A 23,607-nucleotide genomic window follows, 5' to 3' on the forward strand; every position below is an offset into this window, starting at 1 on the left:
TCAACTCATGAGAAATATAGAAAATCTCATGACCAAAACACTAGCTTTTCAGATCTATAGTGTTATGTTTACTGGTAGAAATTTCTGTCAGCAATTTGGAAGCAAGTCTCTTCATTCAACCACACACTTGCTTTCGATCCTATGTCGATGTTCTTTAATGATTAAGCCCACTGGTGAATCTTATTCGAGTCACTCTCATCTCTTGAGTCAACTTTTCTGGACTTTTCTGTTAAGCACCCCAGACAGCAAAACTCAGCGCTGTTTTAGACAGTCTCTCTGTAGCTTGTAACTGTTCCTCAGTCTCAACCCCGCCATACCTGCAGCTTTCTCCGTATGAGTGTATCAGTTGAAGTCGGAACTGAGCATAATTCGGAGGACCATATGTATACAACCCTCTGCTTCCCATAGAGAAACAAGGTGTGCTGAGCTAATGCGATAGGACAGTGTTTTGACCACTCAGTGGTAATGGGAGCATGTTGTCATATCTCCGTCAACTGTGTATAATGTGTAAGGCTAGCGCCAAACGAAGTTTTCTCATGCAACACAAGGTAGTGGAAAATACAGGGTGATTCAAAAAGAATACCACAACTTTAGGAATTTAAAACTCTGCAACGACAAAAGGCAGAGCTAAGCACTATCTGTCGGCGAATTAAGGGAGCTATAAAGTTTCATTTAGTTGTACATTTGTTCGTTTGAGGCGCTGTTGACTAGGCGTCAGAGTCAGTTGATGCTAAGATGGCGACCGCTCAACAGAAAGCTTTTTGTGTTATTGAGTACGGCAGAAGTGAATCGACGACAGTTGTTCAGCGTGCATTTCGAACGAAGTATGGTGTTAAACCTCCTGATAGGTGGTGTATTAAACGTTGGTATAAACAGTTTACAGAGAATGGGTGTTTGTGCGAAGGGAAAAGTTCTGGACGGCCGAGAACGAGTGATGAAAATGTAGCACGCATCCAGCAAGCATTTGTTCGAAGCCCAGGAAAATCAACTCGCAGAGCTAGCAGAGAGCTGCAAATTCCACAATCAACTGTATGGAGAGTCCATACGAAAAAGGTTAGTTATGAAACCTTACCGTCTGAAATTGGTTCAAGCACTGTCTGCAGCTGATAAGATTAAAAGAATCGATTTCTGTGATTTTATCCTTGCTCAAATGGAAACAGATGAATCTTTCGTTTCAAAGATTGTGTTTAGTGATGAAGCAACTTTCCACACTAACGGGAAAGTCAACTGTCACAATGTTTGAATATGGGGCACTGAGAATCTGCGGGAAACAACTCAGTATGAACGTGACTCGCCTAAGGTGAACGTTTTCTGTGCCATTTCAGCCAATAAACTTTTTGGTCCCTTTTTCTTCGAAGGTGCTACTGTAACTGGACTACAGTATCTGGAGATGTTAGAGAATTGGCTGTTCCCTCAGCTCGAACAAGAAGCACAACAATTCATATTTCAGCAGGATGGAGCGCCACCACATTGGCACTTATCTGTCCATAACTACCTGAACGTCAACTACCCGAGGCGATGGATCGGCCGCCAGGCAGCCCGTGACAGAGCACTTCATCACTGGCCTCCAAGAAGCCCTGATCTTACCCCCTGCGATTTTTACTTATGGGGGTATGTTAAGGATATGGTGTTTTGGCCACTTCTCCCAGTCACCATTGATGATTTGAAACGAGAAATAACAGCAGCTATCCAAACTGTTACGCCTGATATGCTACAGAGAGTGTGGAACGAGTTGGAGTATCGGGTTGATATTGCTCGAGTGCCTGGAGGGGGCCATATTGAACATCTCTGAACTTGTTTTTCAGTGAAAAAAACCTTTTTAAATACTCTTTGTAATGATGTATAACAGAAGGTTATATTATGTTTCTTTCATTAAATACACATTTTTAAAGTTGTGGTATTCTTTTTGAATCACCCTGTACAGTACGAGCAGTTATGATCGTGTTTGTTATTGGGGGAATTTAGGAAGACTTCACGTAACATGTGAACTGAAAGAAAGATGAGGATTTTGCTACTGCATTGTTGTGCATTTCCAAACTACATATAGGTACTGCAGTCTGGTTCAATGGTCCAACTGGCTCTAAGCTCTATGGGACTTAACATCTGAGGTCATCAGTCCCCTAGAACTTAGAACTACTTAAACGTAACTAATCTAAGGACATCACACACATCCATGCCAGTGGATGAATGGAACGATTTTCATACACCCAGACGAGCATGCAAGTGCACTAATCCTTCCACATTTTTTGTCGTAGTTTCATTAATTTTACGTATTTTCTACCAAGTTTCGAAATTTTACCAGGTTTTCCGTAATTTCACCGCATTTTGTTCAATTACTCGAGGTCCAAACCACCACTCTCGACGAGTTGTCACGTCAACAAAACGACTCATCGAGTTGATCTCACAATGTTATCAGCCAACGATATTGCAGAATGGTTTTCAGTTTCTGTATCATTACTAAACTAGCCCCTCTATTACTTCGTGAGGGTCATATACATGTGGACATATTGCGAACCCTATTACACAGCCTACATCACATGATACAAATATTGTTTCTCAGTGTAGAAAATATTCAGTACGGAACCACGCGGCTGCTACGGTCTCAGGTTCGAATCCTGCCTCCGACATGGATGTGTGTGATGTCCTAGGGTTAGTTAGGTTTTAGTAGCTCTAAGTCTAGCGGACTGATGACCTCAGATGTTAAGTCCCAAAGTGCTTAGAGCCATTTGAACATTGTTTTGTAGAAAATAGCCATCAGCAAAGAGGAGGTGCAAAAACTATGTCCTTATCCGAAACACTTCATAAATTCGCTAAGATTTTATTACGATTTGCCATCTCACCATATATGGGTGGAGTCACAAAGTATTATAATATGGGGAACTAAATTAACGATCCATAAATCATATGGCCACACAGTTGCGATTTGGTAGAATAATGTTTATCCAGAAAGCAAACTAAAAGCGAAAGTGGTCGTATTTAGAACTACTATTACACTCGAACCCATATCCATTTGACACAGTTCGATCATTCACAATGTTATCGTGAATTAAAAGTCCAACACTCAACCTCGTTAACTACGGAAAAGTTAAGGAGTTCACACCAGGTGTGTGGCTGCTCACCGCTGAGACTAAGTCCCACGATACAACACTATGCGAAATTTTCTAAGTTTCTCCCTCTCCAGCCGAACTGTCCGCTTTCGCCTCTGCATCAGCATTGTCCCCTTTGGTGTCTGTCCGCCCGTCTCTGACCCCGTTTCCCGCGTGCCGAACATCTTCACTCAACTGACTAGCGCAGTTGCCTTTCCTGAAGCCATCCATCTGATTGGCAACAACTTATTCTACACTGTTTTAGATTTTACCATATTTAAATTATCAAAGCTTGACCACTTTCACATTCTGAATAAAGTAACAGTAATATCCATTACATGTTAAACGTTAAATTCCTTTTACATAGAACCAATACAGTTTCCTTCTTAAGTTGAATGTTATGGCCAGTAGCCTTGAACCAATGTCCTTTCAGATAGATAAATCAAGAACAAAAGTAACTATTATTCACTAAACCTTACAACAAATATTCTATTACCTAATGATTCAATAAGGTGTCATACTGACTTCGTTCAATGTGTTTTATGTGGAGGAAAAGATGATCTGATGGTTAACTGTAAATACTGATAATTTAAATTTACTATATCTTTGAAACAAAGTTACAGAGTTGATATTTACAATGTTTGTCATTTTAATTATGCGCTTTCATACAAAATGTCGATCGTTAAGATCGGCCAAAGCGTTCAGATTTTAGCATTCAGGTCTTCGTTACAAAACTTCTTAATTTCACTTTAACAGTAAATCCTAAACTATTATAGATATGATCAATATTCAGGTTCTATTGGGATCACCATGATAATTTATGGAGGATGGCAGATTAAAACTACAGCGGCTTGATTCCTTGCACTACTACAGAATTAAATAGTTTCCATAAATGTTTCCCCTTATGGCCGATCTTAGGAGTGCCATATTTAACACTGTTACTTCTTCTTGGCTACAAACGGCTTCTTCTGGGTTTCCCTATGACGTAGGTTCTCGTCTGTCACATTCGGACTCTACAGTGCTTAGGCCTCAATAGACAAAATACGCCTGTGAGTTTCCCCATTTCGTGGTGAATTTGCGCCCTCTGTGGTACGCAGTCCTGTAGGCTGACTCTTTCGGCCATAGATTTAAATGAGAGCGCAATTCTCACATCATTCTCAATCAACCATCATCCTCCCTCACCTATAACCCCATCGCTATATTGCAGAACCTCTGTTACACTGTCTACACACTATTGAGATAGAGAACGTTACAAATACCATTATGTTAGTGTGGGAAATATCTAGCAACGCCATCAGGGAGTTCCAAATATCAGCTTAATACGACCATCCTTTGCCGAACCACTTTCTAAATTCGGTGAGAACACTTTTTATCTGGTAATACACACCGCTGTGATCACAGTCTGTATTCATTGTTGCGGTACTTGTGTGTAAGACCACTTCATTCAGGGGTAATACCTTATCTCGATTTATAAAACATGTATAATTTTTAACATTGATATTGTTAGCAATACATATGTGTGCCCGTAGAACCAAGACAGCTTTTTATGCAGAGTGACAGTAACACAGTCGTTGTTCAAATGGTTCAAATGACTCTGAGCACTATGGGACTTAACCTCTGAGGTCATCAGTCCCCTAGAACTTAGAACTAAATTAAATATGACATGTGTAACGCTGGACATATTGATAACATCCCAATTTCCACCAGTCCAGTCATCAGGGACACTCCCCGTGGCCAGGCAGTCATCTCTAGCAGGCCAAATCCAGGTGCAGACTGGATGTGATTCCTGAGACGCTCATCCACGATAGCAACTAGCGATACGTGACATCTGGCCTGGGGCACTGCGTGGATATGAGTGTGCAGGATGTGAAAGTGTTCCAACGATCTCCGACGTCTAGCCATGACTATTATAACAGATTGGATCGTGGTTTAAATGGGTTGTGTTTGGTGCTTCTCAATTCATCACAGTGGGCTAGGTCTTGCAGTGGTATTTGTTGTTTTCTCTATTCTATCACATAGTAGACCTTTCTCTTCCTTCCAAATGTAGCAGAGAGAACCAAAATGTCTAATTCCCGATTGATCAATTTATTGTTTCCTATAGTGGTATTGTGAGCATACATCTTTCCAGCCCCTCCCACAAATTTTTTAAGGACATAGCCTTCAACTGAGATGAAATTAGAAATTTTCAGCTACCTCCTGCGCAATGGATTTCCTACCAAATGACCCAACTGTGACAGTATGCACCAATAGGATTCAAGGGTGAAAAATTGAGATAGGGGAAGACTAGGGTTTTGGAACTGGGCAGTTGTGGGATCGAATGCTACCAAATATATCAGTCGAGGTATCCACCAATAGGATGCAAGGATAACTGGCCCAACACAAGGGGCATCGATTTAATTAATTAGTCAATCAATCTGATAGAGTAAGGGAAAATTTCCAGGACATCCACACCTGGGGTTTACCAGATATCCAGTACTTTGTTCAGGACAAAGTAGTGTGATTAGTGTGTCACAAGACAGGCGCTATCTAATTCTTCTCGAACGTCTTTGTTCTATATGCTACAGGTTTCATAGCAGTGGAAGTGTGAGCACACAGATATATAACGATTACCAACATCAGGTCTGTATGAGTAGTGAGGAAGGCATAGAGATGGTGTAAGAGTGGAGGGGTGGGGTGACATTTTGGTCTGTGTGTGTTTGCATATGTTCGTTCACAAAAACTGGAAACAACCATTCATGACAGAGAGAAAGCGAGAGAGAGAGAGAGAGAGAGAGAGAGAGAGAGAGAGAGAGAGAGAGAGAGAGAGGAAAGAACAGGGAGAGGGAGGGACAGAGGCAGCAAGTGAGTCTGGTATCAGTATCAAACGGTTGCCATCACCTGACACTTTGTTTGGGGATTAGCACAACTTTTCGTCTGTGCATCTCATGAACCAGAGCTGTGTGCATGTCAATACGTGAGGTGGTTGGTGGTCTGGCAGGTAGCAGCAGTCGCTCTCCTGAGCAGGCACAGCATGGCCTCTCTCCCGACCTATGTGCACAGGAAAACATCAAACAGCCAGCAGGTCTACCGTGCAGTCAATGCGAAGACAGGATCAGAAGATTTTGACAGTGTAATTACGTTCAGTGTGTTATGTTGACATCCATTTCTACTCTATATCTACATCTACATCCATACTCCGCAAGACACCTGCCGGTGTGTGGCGGAGGGTACCTTGAGTACCTCTATCTGTTCTCCCTTCTATTCCAGTCTCGTATTGTTCATGGAAAGAAAGAGTGCCTGTATGACACTGTGTGGGCTCTAATCTCTCTGATCTATCCTCACGGTCTCTTCGCGAGATATACCTAGGAGATGGTATCCCTTGTGCAATTAGAAAAAAGGAGATTGATTTAACTACCTTTTTTAGTGTATTTTACAAGATGTGCATCTTCCAAAACGACAGAGAATGATGAGCTTTTCCACCAAATAAAAGAGATCCCACCCCCGCAAAATGAATTTTATAAATAAACAGTATATTGTTTGCTGGGTAATTGACATTGATTTGAATTTCCTGTCATGAGATCCTTCCTCTCCAGCACAGCCTAAGTATTTTTTCCTCCAGTTTCCAGGTGGGAGAAAGGAGGGGCTGGGAGACTTACCAGAGGGAGAGAGGTTAATTAATTTATTAATTTAATTAAGTAGTCAATCAAACTGGTAGAATGGGACGTGGCTATACGAATAATTCAGGCCTTAAACTGTACTTGTACCAGCGAGGGCGAGAGGGGAGGGTTGGAGGTTTACAGAGGAGTGGTGGTGGTGGAGGGGAAGGGCTGGGCATGTCTCAGAAGGACAGATTATTCTCAGAGGGTGATAAATCAATTAACAGAACAATAAGTTAAGGTGCGGGGGAGGGATTACACGAAAAATCACTTATCAGAACAATAGGTTAAGATCATAAATCAATGAGCTCGATTTGCATATCGGTTTGATATCAAAAGTGGAGCAGAACACAGTTTATCCCACTACTAAGGGTATGGAGAGTCAAAAGTTCGACCCAACGAACGTCTGGAATATGGCCAAGATGGGTATCACCATTGTTCACAAGCCAAAAACGACTGTCACTAAATGGGGAATAAAGCAAGTAGGGGCTATCACTTCAGCCAAAACGGGCACCATTGTCACAGATGCTATTGCTATCAATGCACATGGCAGCAGTACTGCACCTCCAGTTGTATTTTCTACCTTGGGGTATCAAGACCATTTTGTTCAAGATGGGTCTATTGGTTATAGTGTTGCAGGAAACGCGAATGGTTAATTGCAAGTATCAGTTGCAAAGCGGTTTAGGAAAGATTGCTGCATGGTGTGGCAGGTGGCAGTTGACGCTAAATAACGAAAAGTGTGAGGTGATCCACATGAGTTCCAAAAGAAATCCGTTGGAATTCGATTACTCGATAAATAGTACAATTCCCAAGGCTGTCAATTCAACTAAGTACCTGGGTGTTAAAATTACGAACAACTTCAGTTGGAAAGAACACATAGATAATATTGTGGGGAAGACGAGCCAAAGGTTGCGTTTCATTGGCAGGACACTTAGAAGATGCAACAAGTCCACTAAAGAGACAGCTTACACTACACTCGTTCGTCCTCTATTAGAATATTGCTGCACGGTGTGGGATCCTTACCAGGTGGGATTGACAGAGGACATCGAAAGGGTGCAAAAAATGGCAGCTCGTTTTTTGTATTATCACGTTATAGGGGAGAGAGTGTGGCAGATATGATACGCGAATTGGGATGGAAGTCATTACAGCAAAGACGTTATCCGTCGCGGCGAGATCTTTTTACGAAATTTCAGTCACCAACTTTCTCTTCCGAATGCGAAAATATTTTGTTGACCCCAACCTACATAGGTAGGAATGATCATCAAAATAAAATAAGAGAAATCAGAGCTCGAACAGAAAAGTTTAGGTGTTCGTTTTTCCCGCGCTCTGTTAGGGAGTGGAATGGTAGAGAGATAGTATCGTTGTGGTTCGATGAACCCTGTGCAAAGCACTTAAATGTGAATTGCAGAGTAGTCATGTATATGTAGATGTAGAAGAATTTTTGGCATTCTTTCACCACTTTGAAAAATTTGCTGAAACAACTCCTGAGCTTCAATACTTGCTGCTTCTAGAAAACAATGAATCTCATATATCTATCAGTTGCCTGAATTTATGCAGAAGCAAAGGCACTGTTATGCTGCCATTGCCAACACACTGTACACAGATGTTGTGCCACTAGATTGTTCACTTTATGACCTGTTTAAAAAGAAGATCAATCCTTTTGCCAACTGCTGGATCAGGAAGACCATGCAAATTTGACATCTCTTTAATTGGAAGGGAAGCTCTTCCATTTGCTGTAATTCCCAAAAACATTGCTGCATGCTTTCACTCCCCAGGCATACTGCTGTTCAATACGAATGTGTTCAGTGAAACCGATTTTGCCCCATCTGCTGTCACTGATAGCCTGTCACCGCAAGCTTTCCATCATGAAAAGAAACTATGTCTTTAGTATAACAATTAGCTGGAATTCAGGTTGGTCTACTCCAGTTTGGCTAGAATACGAAAGGCACTGATGGATTTTTATTTTACATTTGAGTGACTCATTGGCGTTAAATTAGACGAAATGCGACAATCCAGTCAGAGTAACGTTGTCGATCTACAAACTGTTATTAATGAACTGCAAGAAGAGATTCGGCAGTTAAAAGCAGAAATAAGGAGCATAACATTCCAAAAGACTTGGAAAATGATAGTTCATGCAGTACAGGTACAACTACAATAAAGAATTTTTCATTATTGCCATCAGTACCAGGGTTTAGCGGGAAATCCGAAGATAATGTGAAGGTGTTTTTCCGTAAACGTGAAGATGCTGCCCTGTTAGGATCCTGGACAGATCCCAATAAGCTAGTGGTTGCCAAATTAAGAATTCAGGGAGCAGCAGAAAATTTCATTAGTGTGGAGCCTACTTGCGTGAAAACAGAAGATTACAATCAGTTTAGAACGATTGTTGTTCAGAGATTTAAATGTAAAAAAGCGCGATCAGATTTTACAAAGATCAGTTTTACAGTTTGCGAATGCGACGATACGAATCTACCGAGCAGTTTGCCGACAGAATTCGAAACGTCAACACTCAAACATACAAGTTAGTAGAAGATGAAAATGAAAATCGCATTCAGTTGTTCGAAGCCGACCAGAGAGCCTTGGACACATTCATTAATGGTTTGCATGCAGAGGAAGTAAGCAAAGCTATTCGATTGGCACGATGTAAAACGTTTAAGGAAGCAGTAGAATCAGCTGTTGGTTTCGTTGAAGCACTAAGACGACCGAATGAGATGCAGAAACAAGAACGCAGAGTTTTCAACACAACAGTACAATGGTACAGATGCAATAAGTTGGGTCACAAGCGTAAGGATTGTAAAGAGAATCGAATCTGCTATTGTTGAGAGTTGCAGGGTCATGTTTCGAGAGATTGTTACAACAAAAAGAAAGGTAATGCGAACAACAGACAATCTGCCAGATCTTTAAATCAATATGGGGACGTGCGGGCCACCACTCCGTCCGTCCCATGCCAGAGACATAAGCACTTTTAGTTCCAGTGAAAATCAGACCGAAAATGACTTCGTGATAGGTGCTGTATATAGGCGGAGAAACTTATTGACATAGGAGCACAGACCTCATTAATAGCGGCGCTAGCGAGTGTTAAGCAGAGGAAAGCTACGTAACTATGGAGAAGGTGACGTAGAATTAATTCTTGGCCAAGTCCAAGATGAAGGTGAAAATAAAGATAAAGATAAATACACAGCAAGGGTGCAAGTAGTTTCAAATAACGAAATGCGCTACGACATTGTCCTTGGATTTGATTTCTTGTCCGCTAACGAGGGAGAGATATTTGTCGCAGAAAGAAAGATCAGACCAGGCAGTAGCAACTACAACCTAGGAAATCGTTCTTCAGATCGTAATCAAAGGAGCAGCAATACTGACGTCATGGGAATGGACCGCCCAAACGATGCATCAGTTCAAACAGTCCGAGACGATGTTCAAATTGATCAGACTCAGCAAATTCCCAAGGGAGCAGGAAAGACAATCTACCCCGATGCAAGAAAGGAACTTTGTTATTAATTGAGTGATCCGAGAAAAGTGAGTTACTGGTCACAGTGCACTGTTATATTGCTAGAAGCGTAGGTGTCGCTACAATAGTGAGACAGAATGTCACAATAGTCCCAGTTACAATAACGCATATGATCAATGAGGATGTTGTTTTGTCATGAGGAACGAAAGTTGCTGAACTGTCGAGGGTAAGTAACAGTGATATAATACAGATTCCACATGAAGTAACAAACGCTGCAGTTATAAACCCAGATTTTTGTAACAGCACCGCAAAATTGCAACAAGGAAACGAAGTTAATAATCAATTGAAGCACAAGATTTGGAAGAAGATAGAACATTTGAGAGCTGAAGAACAGAAGATTTTAGCGCCTGTTTTGTTGGAGTATGCAGATTTATTCCGAGAATGTACAAATTTACCTGTCACTCATTTAGTTCAGCATCGTATTCATACATGGAATGCAGCCCCAATCACACAGAAACCTTACCGAATACCATTCAGTCAAAGAGAGTTGGTAGAAGACATGGTTAAAGAATAATTAGAAGCCGGAATTATAAAACCAAGAGATCCTTCAGACCCACTGTGGTGCTCGCCTGTTGTAATTGTAAAGAAGAAATCAATTTCTGGAGAACCACAGTTCCGTTTTTGTGTTGATTACCGATCTTTGAATGATGTAACCACATCCGACATTTATCCCTTACCAAATTTAGTGGAAACCTTGGATTATTTGTGCAGATGTCGAATTTTTTCAGTATGTGATTTAATAAGTGGTTAAGACCAGTTAACAGTGCATCCAAATGATCAAGCAAAAACTTCATTTGTAACAGCATCAGAAGTATACAAGTATCTCTGTGTGCCATTCGGACTTCGTAATCCTCCAGCTACATTTCAACCCCTGATGGATTCGGTTTTATGAGGCCTCACCCGAAGACAAGCACTTGTTTACCTTGACGGTGTAATAATTTTTGGTGAAAACATGAAGCAGTACACTGAGAGACTACAAGCTGTTTTTGAGCTTATATGAAGTGAAAACGTGTCTTTATCAATAGATAAACGTCATTTAGCACAAATTAAAGTTAAGTATCTTGGTCGTGTCATAACCAGTGAAAGTGTTTGATCTGATCCAAAATTAATTGAAGATATAAAGAATTGTCCTGAACCACAGCATTTGAAAGAACTACAATCATTCTTGGGATTGTCAAATTTCTATAGACGATTTACAGCAAGTTATGCGAATATAGTACGTCCAATGACACAGCTACGCCACATTTAATTGGTAAACAGAGTGCAAAAAGGCATGAGAAGAACTTAAAACTACTCTAACCACAGCCTCAGTGTTATCCTATCCGGATTTCAGTAAACCTTTCATTCTTTCAACAGATGCATCCAATTGTGGCATAGGTGCAATCTTGTCTCAAGAAGTTGATGGTCATGAACATCCAATCTCATTTGCTTCCAGAGAATTAAACAAAGCAGAATGTAATTATACTACTACTGACAAGGAGAAGGAGCATTGTGCTGTAGTTTTTTGTATAACATATAACAGATGTTTCTTAACAGGAAGAGAATTTACAGTTATTATAGATCATGTCACACTTAAATGGTTATTGAGCTTAAAGGATCCATGTTCCAGATCAACAAGATGGGCATTAAGACTGAGTGAGTACCAATTTAAGATTATTCACTGACTTGGTAAACAACATGTGAATGCTGACGCAATGAGTCGAAAAGTCAATGTTTGTGTTACAATAAGTGTTGTGTACATAGTTCCGCGTAGTCAGCACATACACAACTTTCCCACTAGAGCGCGCCCCACCAAGCACAGTAGCACAGGCGCAGCACTCATCAGTCTCCGCACTATGAGATGGCGCTGCCATAAAGATGGACCAAATTCTGCTTCTGCAAATCCGTGTATTAATATGTCACGCAGCCAATGAGATTGCTGCTAACGTAGGACCTTTCGCCTGGCGGATCACACTTGCGCAGTGATACCTGAACGGGCAAGGTATTATAACAAGTGTACAGACCTCCAGTTAGTCAGTCTGCATTAGTCTGTACCAGTTTACATTAGTCTGTACCAGTCTATAGTCAAGTTTCAGTCTGCACCTAATAAGATTATCTTATTCCTGTACATAGCCATGAAGAGAAACGTATAGACACTTTGTCAAGTATCAGAGATATGTGAAAAAAAGATTAACGTATCAAGACCAAAGAAACTTCAGATTGTCAATTGTAAACGGTATCCAGAATCAAGTTACGTAACGTCTATGATTTTTATTATTTTAAGAAATGTGTGTGAAAATTAATCAAGTTCTGTTTAAAGTTGGTCACCGTCAATCTGCTACTATAAGCGTGCAAATGGCATTTGTATCATCTGACCTAACGGCAAAAGATAAACACTCCACAATAAGACCCCAAGACATATTGCTGACACTCGCCTACTTCGTTAGAGCGACAAGTCAAATAATCTGATGGTGTATGTACCGAAGGTCTTACAGTATGCACACCACAATAAGTCAAGAAGACAGTTAAAGGCAGCTCAAGAAGAAGATTCACAATGAAAATTATGGAAAAAATCAACATTTGTCAAAATAGATGGATTACTGTACAAAATTATTTGTAAAGGAAACCTCCTAGTTAATGCAGAAAGTATGAAAGACCAAATCATGAGAGAATAACACGATTCTTTATTATCAGGACATTGCGGTAATAAAGCAATAAACATTGAAGTAGCTCAATTGTTGTGGTGGCCTAGCTGTAAGGCTGACGTTTTACAGTTTATTTCACAATGTGATTCCTGTAACAGACGGAATAATGTAGGAAAAAGTAGTGCACCATTGCAAGAACTGCCAGAGATAAGTGAACCATTTGAAAGAGTCGGACTAGATGTCGTAGGACCGTTGCCTAAGACTAAAAATGGAAACAAATACATATTGACAATGTTAAATCATTTCTCTGTATACCTTCTCATGATACCAGTACCCGATCAGAGCGCTGAGACTATAGCTAAAATTTCTGTAAAAGAACAGATTCTTAAGTTTGGATCACCATTAAATATAATTAGTGATCAAGGAACGAATTTTATGAGTGAATTACATAAACAGACTTGTAAGCTCATGCAAATAACTCAGTTAAGGACTACACCAGCACACGCTGAAGGAAATGGCAGAGTCGAGCGAGTCCACAGAACAATTATTAAAATGGTTAGCCATTATATGAGCAGCAAACACTTGGTAAGTTGTTACAATGCCAAAATGCACAGCTCAACTGGCTTAAGTCCATATGAGATCGTCTATGGAAGAAGAATGCATTCACCCTTGGACTTTGCATGATCGATTGCCGGAATCAGCGATGAACATGTAAGGGATTTAGCAGGCAAGCTAAAGGAAGCATGGAGGTGAGTGAAACAGCGAAAGCATCAATCCTTTCTTCAGCAAGCAAGACAACACGACTGCCAAGCACCAGTGCCACAGTATCAAGTGGAGATCTTGTGTATCTGAGCAATGTGGTGCTAAAGAAGAGTCAAGTCAAAAAGTTTAAGAAATTTTGGAAAAGACCATATCCAATCTTAGAGGTGTTGTCGCCAGTCACTCTTAAGCTCCAACTGCCTTTTCGTTCAATTGTCATTCATGTCAATCGTGTTCAGCCGTTTCACGGTAGAGTTCCTGTATTATCGCAAGACGACGAGGACTGACCGAGAGGCAGACCTGCTGTTCTCAAATGCAGGAAGCGAGAATCGCGAGGTCGCAATCCAGACTTCGAGGCTGAGGCATCACCATGTTCCAAATGATCCTGTTCCAGACATCCCTACAATCTGCATAAACGTGTATAGTGTATGAGGGTGCAGTGCATATGTTTATTTCTGTGCTTATGTGAATGTGTTGTGAAAATTTAGTTTTGAAACTGTTTCATGAGTGCACCATTGAAACTAAACCTTTTGTTCCACAGGTTACCACAAGAAACTCATTTATTTTATGTTCACTGTTAACTCTAGTATTTAGAACTAATTAACCATGTTCATTTTTATTCTAATGTTTGCTATGATAGCATATTCCGCTATTGCTGTAGTAATACTACCACAGAGTACAGGTGTTTTGTTTGAATCACGATCAGACATGGTAGTTTCAACAAGTAATGTAAAACTTGTACTCAAGTACAATCTGAGTGAAATCCAGCAGCAGTTCAATTCTGTAAAGAAGCAAATTGATCTACTTCGCTCTGTTAAGGGTAATGATACAATTTTGGAAATGGGTACATCTTGGTATAATAATTGAATCAAAGCCAAACTGGAGGTATAGTCTACATTTGCTAATTATGAGCAAGAGATTTACTGTATTTTAAAGCATATGCCACACCAAACTTTAATTGGGCGCAAATGTGCCTGGTTTGACTTTGGAGGGAATATCCTTTGTAGTGTATTTGCTACTTTAACTAGTCGAGATCTACTGGAAGTTAAGACAAAATATTAGCTCTTGAACAACAGTGCAGTACAGATTCAACTAACGTCTCTAATGAAATTATTGTATTAAAGAATATGCAAAGAACCATTAGAGTTTTCACTGAACAAATTGTAGAGCAGTTTATCTGTCATTTCCACGTAATTCGTAATGAAACGAATGCAGATATCCAAGAACTATTCCAAGGATTAAATGCTGTGAGTGCACACTTAGATTTAAACACTCTTTTGTTACGGATTACTGGTAGTTTATCGAATCCTAGAATTGATGCCCCTAACTTAAGAACAGCCTTAGACAGTTGTTTGAGCAGTGTACTACTACATCCAGAGCAATTTTTAAGGATCCTATTATCAATTGAACGAAAGCTAGATGCAACATATACTATGATTTACCCTGTTAATTCTTACAATTTATATTCTTACTACAAGTTAACCACCACACACTCATTAATGATGGTAGATGAATTAACTGTTATTGTTTCTGTATCCATTGTTAGATCAAAGCATAATTTTGAAATATATACGATTTATACTTTCCCTGTGAAAAGGAGACAGGCAGCTATTCATGTACAGTACATACTGCATGATTATCTACTGATCAGTAAGGCTCGAAGATACTTTGTGTCCCGAAATGAAAATGATTAGCATATGTGTAAACTTAGTCATAAGTTAATTTGTCCTGAGTCGGCAGTATTCTTAGATAGTAGAGTGTACAGCTGTGAGAAAGAATTGTTTATGAATCATCCCCCAAGAGATGATTGCCCTACAATTTTGATGCATCTTTATCATCCATTTCTTAAGCGATGTTCTGAAGGTATCATTTTCTCATTTAACTCCACCCTTGATGTCACAGTTACATGTAAAAATTATGATATACCTGAGCTACCCTTTACACTCAAATTGAATAATAGTGGATAAATCTTGAACTCCACACATTGTGATTTATCATGTGAACTATTTGATATGCCTAGTGTATTGCCAACTACATTTAATGCAGCTGGACATTCGCCATTACCAAGAATGTTATCTGTTTGTTACAATGATTCATACATATTATCATATTGAATGTATTCCTTATGAAGTTTTTCTGAGGACAATAATTTAATTAAGGATAGCCATGAAGATTTGATTTCTTCCAATAATGAGTTAAACTTCATTGAAGCAGCAAATAGAATTAAATCCTTCGATTCACCCAGTAATGTTAATGGATACTTGATTGTCAGTATTGTGTTTTATTGCTTTCATTTATCTGCCTTTTGTCAACAGCATTTGTCGTATATGAAATTGTCATACTGCAGGCACGCTTCTCTGTGCTGAACGTTACTGTGTCTGCATATGCAATACATGTTGTGATGCCTTCTGATGCCACAAATAGCGAAATAGATTCATAACGCTCAGGAAGTCGTTTTGAGCCACCTATGGTTGCCCTTTTTCTCTGGGGAGAGTGATGTAAGGGTCATCGGGTTGCACACAGCCGTACGGTACATAACCAGTGCTCGCCAGCCGACCTATCTGGAATGCCGACAATTTGCTTGGTCAGTACACATGCACCTGGCCGCAGTGCGACACCGGGAGTAAGCGTGTGGCTGCCGTCCGCACCGTGCTGTAGTAACTAGCGTGGCCTTGGGCCCAGATATGTCTCTATTCTTAGCTCATCATGGAGGCTTTCGATACGATCGTAATTAGGATGTCAGACACATGAAGATGGTTGCACGTAGTGTGCGTGTTATAATCAGCCTTTGTTAATAAAACTGTTTAAAACTTCTTCTCGGTGATAGTGTATTGCCATACCTCAAGGACCCACCACTTACAAATCTTGACAAATATTTCATCTAATTATCGTCGAAATTTTAGACTCGACATCATCATTCTGGGACTTATTAGTGAAAGAAGCAATCGAAATTCGGCTGGCGACGAATTTAATTAATAGAAATAACGGCTTCAGATTGGGCCAATCATGGAATCTGGCACTTCCTGGAATAGACTCACAAACATGTCGCAACAGTGCAGCTCGCAGTGACACATCGACATCACCATGTGGATCAAGTTTGCAGCCATAAACCTAATTTCGTGCATATGTTGTACCTCTTTGCCACCGATCAACGTCTCTGGCGGCTTGTGTATCTGTGACCTCATGCGCAATGGTGCGGTCTGTAGGTTTAAAAGGACGGAGCAAGCGCTGAAGCGTTAGTCACCTCGGCTCACTCTGAAGATGGCTGGACGGTATACAGCCGATATATCAGAAGAAGAAGTGGAATTTATTCGTCTGCACGCCCGGAAATTAATGGAACAATAATTGCGCCGGGAAAATATGAAGATGCACAGGTAGATGTTCCTCCATCAGATACGAAAACTGTAAATATCCATTATTAGTGCACATCGCCGCGTGGGGTTAGCCGAGCGGTCCAAGGCGCTGCAGTGGTGGACTGTGCGGCTGGTCCCAGCAGAGGTTCGAGTCCTCCCTCAGGCATGGGCATGTGTGATTGTCCTTAGGATAATTTAGGTTTAGTAGTGTGTAAGCTTAGGAACTGATGACCTTAGCAGTTAAGTCCCATAAGATTTCACACACATTTGAACACTTGATTTTTGCACCTATACGAAACTATAATCGTAACACCAGAGCATTGAGGAATGTCTAAAGGTAGGATAGAGAAAGGTACAGTAATGGACGCTTTAGAAGGAACTGAAATTTCTGGCGCCTTCGAAGAATATTCTCAATAAATACCAATTAAAAAACAGATCTCAGGAATAAAAATTTTATCAATTGATTTAGAAATTTACTCTAACATATTGTAAGCACTCTCTTGTAGCTGTGTGACAGATACAATTAACTCAAAATCACCCCACGTAAAATGGAATAGTGGCAAGTGTTGCTGACTAGTTGTTCCTTGATGTGTAATTGTGCATATTACGTTGTTATCTCTGCATATATGTTAAAATTTTATCAGTGCTGTATATGAATGTCAAAAAACTGCAAAACTGATTCTACCTACTGTTAATCTCACAGAAAATTATTCTCATTACCTTGTTTTATGTTTTGTAGATGCTTGAAAATGGCTTAATGCTGCAATTACAATAACAAAATAAAATTCTAACAGCTGAAAGCAAGATGATCCTTTAGAAAATTTACTTTCAGTTAACATACAAACAGTTTAGATGACAAAATGAAATTGTACCTGTTATGTTATTTTCATACCTTACCTATGTTACTATCGCCCCAGTAACGAGGTCAAAAGTAAATCATGCATTCGTGCTTTAAAACAGATTTCACAAATACAAATTATATGTTATTTTAGGGAAACTAAGTTTGTGTTAGGAAAGTTTAAGAGAACATGCACATTAGTCCATTTTATTTCATACATTTACAGGGGCCTAGTAAAAAAATGCAATATTAAAAATGTTACTTTTGTCCACAGTCTCCCCTACCTCAAGAGTGTTATAGATTCGCCACTGCTTACAATGTATAGAAATGATTTAGTAGACGACACTGGAAGCTCTATATGGTGTTCGCAGGCGATACTGTTGTCTGTAGGGATATCGCTTTGCCAGAACACTAGAGCGAATTGCATGAAGGTCTGTGGAGGATCGATGATTGTTGTAGGGATTGGCAGTAGACTCTTGTGTGTATAAATTTGTTTAGAGATCCTGTACTCTTCGATTACATGATTTGCGATAAATCATTGTAAACAGCAGCAACCGTAAAATACCTTGGAGTAACTGCCCACTGCGACCTAAAGTGGAATGATCAGATACATCAAACCAAATTTTGCAAAAGCAAATGTCAGACTGAGATGCACTGGAAGAATCTCAAAGACCTATAATTCATCCACGAAATAAGTGCCTCACAAAATACATATGTGACTGATTCTTGAGTATTGTTCATAAATCTGGGTCCCTTACGAGGTGAATATATATAGAGAAAATCCAACGAAGAGCGGCATATTTCGTCTCTAAATCATTTAGTAACAGAGAGAGCGTTATGGAAGTGCTCAGTAAACTCTTGTTTCTGAAGCTACGAAAGAGGCATTGTGCGTCACGGAGATGTGGTCAAGGATGTTCTCATCTACTTTTTCAAGTTTCTATTGTGTGTATTTTTCTATTGTATCCCCAAGATTTACAAATATATACGACAGGGGAAAGATCTATGCAGTCATTCATGGGCAATTCGTCAAACAGAAAAGGCAACATGTCAAAGTGAAAATTCTACAGCACTGATGTAATAGCCAGAAAATTTAAACTGTAGAAACACACAGTTCCCCATAAGTAAAAGAGGAACGTACAAGATCAGTGCACAAGAGTATGGTTCATATTTGACTGGGTGAAACAGAAAGATACAGAGGCTGGGCAGAAATATGGAAACACCACAAACATAACACATTACAAAACCCAACCGCTGCCTTTCAAAACAGCTTCCAGTCGTCTCAGAATGGATAGATACAGGTTCTGGTTATTTTTTAAGGGAATCTTATACCATTATTCCTGCAAAATACTGGTGAGTTGAGGTAACTATGATGAAGATTGACAGTGATCATGCAACTTTCTCTCCAAAATAGGCCACAAAGCCTAAATAACATGCAGATCTGCTGACTGTAGTGGCCAGGCGAGATGCTAAAAATCATTCTCATGCTGATGATACTAGTCCTGGACGATGCGAGCCTTGTGAATGGGGGTCCTGTCGTTTTCGAACAGAGCATCATCGTTGGGGAAAAACATTGTACCAAGGAATGAACATGATCAGCCAGAATCCTTGACAGTAATGCGATCTTACAGAGAAACCATGCGGAGCATGGAATACCACGCTATGACTGCCTGAACAATCATGGAAGCCACATCATGTTTCACTCTTGGAATGTAAACTCGACCAGAAATTGGAAAGAGTGTGAAACAATATTCATCCGAGAAAATGACATTCTTCCATTGCTTCTTAGCACAAGTTTTATAGCTCGAGCTACACGGTTTCCTGTTACGGACATTAGCTGCTTCACTGACGAGTGATTTTAGAATCACAGCTCGCCCTGCTTATGGAGCTCCCTTCGTGTTGTTATGGTGCTAACAGGGTCGCGAGTGCTACATTCAGTTCTTTAGTAATTTTTTCGTCACCATCCTCTTGAATGACAATCTGTCACAATCACACATCACAAACATTCGTCCACGGACTTAGCGGATGATGTTTTCCTGCTTCCCCTGTATGTGGTATAAATCTTCGATACAGTCTTCAGTTGAAACTTCCGGGCAGTGTCTCTTGAAACACCAAACGTTTCTGCTCGCTTGGTTATAGGAGCACCCACCATATGAACACAAACAGTTTACCACTTTCGAAATCACTTACACTTAGTTACGATGTAATGCACTCACAGCTACACAGAACTGTTTTCTGACCATGATGGACATTCCATGGGTGCCATTACTGATTAAAAACAACAGTGCAACCTCCAGGCTTGACTAGCATCTGCATTTATGTTAAAGCACGAATTTCTCGTAGCGTTCGATATTTTTGTCCAACCCTGTATCTTCTCCTACCATCCCTGGAGCTACATGCGCACACCCACTGTATAGCGTGAAGAAAAAATTCTGCATTTGGCGGTCGGCGATTGCTCATCCCAGTTCAAGACAAAAGTGTATATATTAAAACCTAGTCCCACTAATAGGTTTAGCTTAAAAAACTGTAACTGTCTTTTACTTAAACATTTATTTAAAATCGTCCAGTGCATGTGTGTGTGTCATGGTAGCAGCAGCAACAACATGATTTACACTGTGCTACATCTAGTTTTCTGTGAGACGCAATGGTTTGGAACATGCTATCGTCAGTTTAGAATCTGACGCAAACACCGAAGTCGTGGCGGGAAAAAAAAATGTATGGCAGTGTACAAAGGGTGTTACAGCAGAAAAAAACAGTGTTTGAAACAAGGAGACAGGGAGCCTCCCTTGCGAGTGACAGTATAGTCTGTGGGATACAGTCATCCTCCTACAGCACAGGCATAAACACTTTACACTGGTCTGGGCAAGCGACTTCGATCACTGGCCGCATGCTCCAATGGATCAATACCTGTGTATTTAATAGGATCGCCACATGAACCCGATGCCAGCATGTAGACGGTATTTGTTTTCGATATATGGGAAGAGAGAAATGCGGTAAAAATCATGTCAAGTTCTCTATTGTGTGAAGTTAGCAGAGCTTTTATAGTTCGTAATGTTGGGGTGATAGACGTGAATGAAGCCTGAGGGACGTGGATCTGCTTCATACTGTAATACCTGGATTATGTTGAGTCTTCCTCATTTTCCCAATAAGAAACACCAACATAACTGTTCGTATAGTGTTTATACTACTCCATGTTGCAGGATCGGGTTTCCTTTGGCACTGACCTTACACTGCGTACACTGTTGGTGGAGCTATGCCAACATGTTCCTATTTCTACTGAATTGTGAAAACACGCTTCTGTCGCTCTAACTCAGCTTAGCCCGTTTCTACACAGGTTGCAGAATGTGGTAGATATAGCTTTCTCTCACTTCTGCTCAGTTCCGACTTAAAATGGAACGATCGCATGTGCAAAGCTGTAGGGTGGCAGCACAGAGTCTAAGGGGCAATTAAAAGATGCATAGGGACTATCTAAAATTTTACTGTAGCAGATAGGTTCGAAAAAAGTGACTCATTTCGAGATATGAGAGTGCCAGAAATATGATTCACTCATGGCTGTAATCATTAAAAGACTTCTCCATAGGATCCAACGCAGGTATGTAGTGGAATGGAAAGACTTGATTCCAAATGACAGACATATTTTCTATCAGAAAGCGTAGCGCTAGAGATCTTGCAATACCATAGCTCTAATACTCCAATGATTTATTTTGGTTTTTGTTTCATTTAATATTACATCGTTAAGCTTCTGTAAATGTTTTTGATTGAATAGTTAACACAGAACTCTATACTCCTTTCTTTGTAAGAACTTTGATGTCTTGATTTAATTCTATGCAAAGTAGTGTATCTGTCATTTAAATTCTTTGTCCTATTTGCAGGGAACAAAACTTACTGTATATAATTTTAATTTTGTGTGAATAATTTTTGGTAGAAATGTCAATATGTGCAAATGTTCTGTTTTATTTATTGTATTTGTTTGCTGTGATGTTAACTGCTGATCCTCACTTAGGGTTCTTAGTTAGTTTGTATGCAAAAGGTGTTGTGGTTCCCCTCGGGAACGGAACTATGTTATGCGCGCAAAGTGTGGTTGGCCAAGGTAGAAAAGGTGTAACAAGAGTCAGTCGGGGACGAGCTACGAGTCGAGGACGAGCTGCAAAACTGTGCACTGCCATGTAAATGTTGCATACCGTGCTGGTTCCGAGAGAGGCTTTTTCTGCTACTTTCCAATGCCTCAGATGGATGGATAAATAGCTGGAATTATTCTGGAATTTGTATCTATCATCGCCACCAAGAAATGAAAAAGTCCAGCAATTCTACCTGCAATTCCACCTACCGACATGCAATCGCCACCACATTACGCAATCTCTGTATCGGAATGCTATAATAATGTACAGAGAAAGGATCAGCTCATCGGATGTTTTAGTGTGCACAAATATAAGGTAACTTATAACTGAATTTGTGTACCTACCTTGATTTTTTCCTTATCATAACACCTCTCAGGTTCCTCTGCGTTTGAACTAAAGTGATTACCGAGTGTCCCTACTGAAATAACATTAAAGACCATTGTTTCTGCTAATTATTGAACATAATAAAAAGAAAGTTAAAGTTAATGTGGCAAGAGAGTGAGTTAAAGTTAATGATGTTTGCTGGAAATAATTTTTCTAGTAAAACTGCTTATTAATGTATTGTTACCAACTTCAAATTAAGAGTTCTTAAGACTGAGGCTTATAAAGTTTTGCTTAGTAAATGATCACATTACTGCATGTTGTAAATCGCAGAAGGTGAGTCAGTATCTTACATGTATGTTAATTCTGTGTCTCGCTGTAGTAAAAGTGGAAAACTGCAGTTGTGATACGTTATATACTTATGTTTACTAAGTGTTTGTCTCTCTTGTGTTTGTGCTGCTCCAGTTGTTAGCTTCAACCTTAACGTAAACATATGTGTGTGTCAAGAGTTCACTGCACTCGCGTGTGACAAAGTATAGGTTGTGTTTATCCATTAAAGTTATTAATAACTATATTCTTGAACGAGAATGTTAATCATTCTCTTGCCTAGTTAGGCTGGCGACCGTTTTCTTTATCTGTTGAACAGTGCAGATAAGCAAAAATTTATTTGTTACTCTTCAAATATTTACGTAATTCTGACTTTTATTTCCGATAAGCCACCTCCGTTAAGTACAACACGGTCAACATAACAAAATTCCTCTCAGAGGCTAACACTGCTCTGTTGCTTTATACCATAATTGCTTTAACAAGATAGTTTTATTTCACGACCTGCCTACAACTTTAAGGTTATGATACAGCAGTAGCAGACGGTAGTGTTATAATCTGAAAATCTAGTGTACATTACTTACAACTTCAATAAGCACACCATCTACTGTTTGTGATCCTTCTCAATCGATCGTCGCCCCCCCCCCCCAATCACTCTGTGGATATATCACTGAACCTCTGACGTGGCGTCGAGACAGAATGCGTTACAGATACTAGAGAAATTTATAGCGACGGCATGAGAGAGGCGCAAATACAGACTTCATCCATGTTCATTAGCTGTATCACTTTTAAAATTCGATGATTTTATTATGAGCTTAAATCCATCGGCGACGTGTAACCGCAGTGCTTGCCGGATAATATAAACTCCGGCGATCACCGTCTATATTCGGTGTCACGGTATTTGTCTGGAAAAACTACTTCATTCGGAGATAATGCCATACCTAGATTTATAAGACTTGTATAGTTTTGGCCGTGGATATTTTTAGCGATCCTTGTGAGCGCCTGTAGAACCAAGATCACTTGTGACAGTAACAGAGTCTTGTTTTT

This window comes from Schistocerca gregaria, chromosome X (assembly GCF_023897955.1).
Source record: "Schistocerca gregaria isolate iqSchGreg1 chromosome X, iqSchGreg1.2, whole genome shotgun sequence".
NCBI classification, from domain to species: Eukaryota; Metazoa; Arthropoda; class Insecta; order Orthoptera; family Acrididae; genus Schistocerca; species Schistocerca gregaria.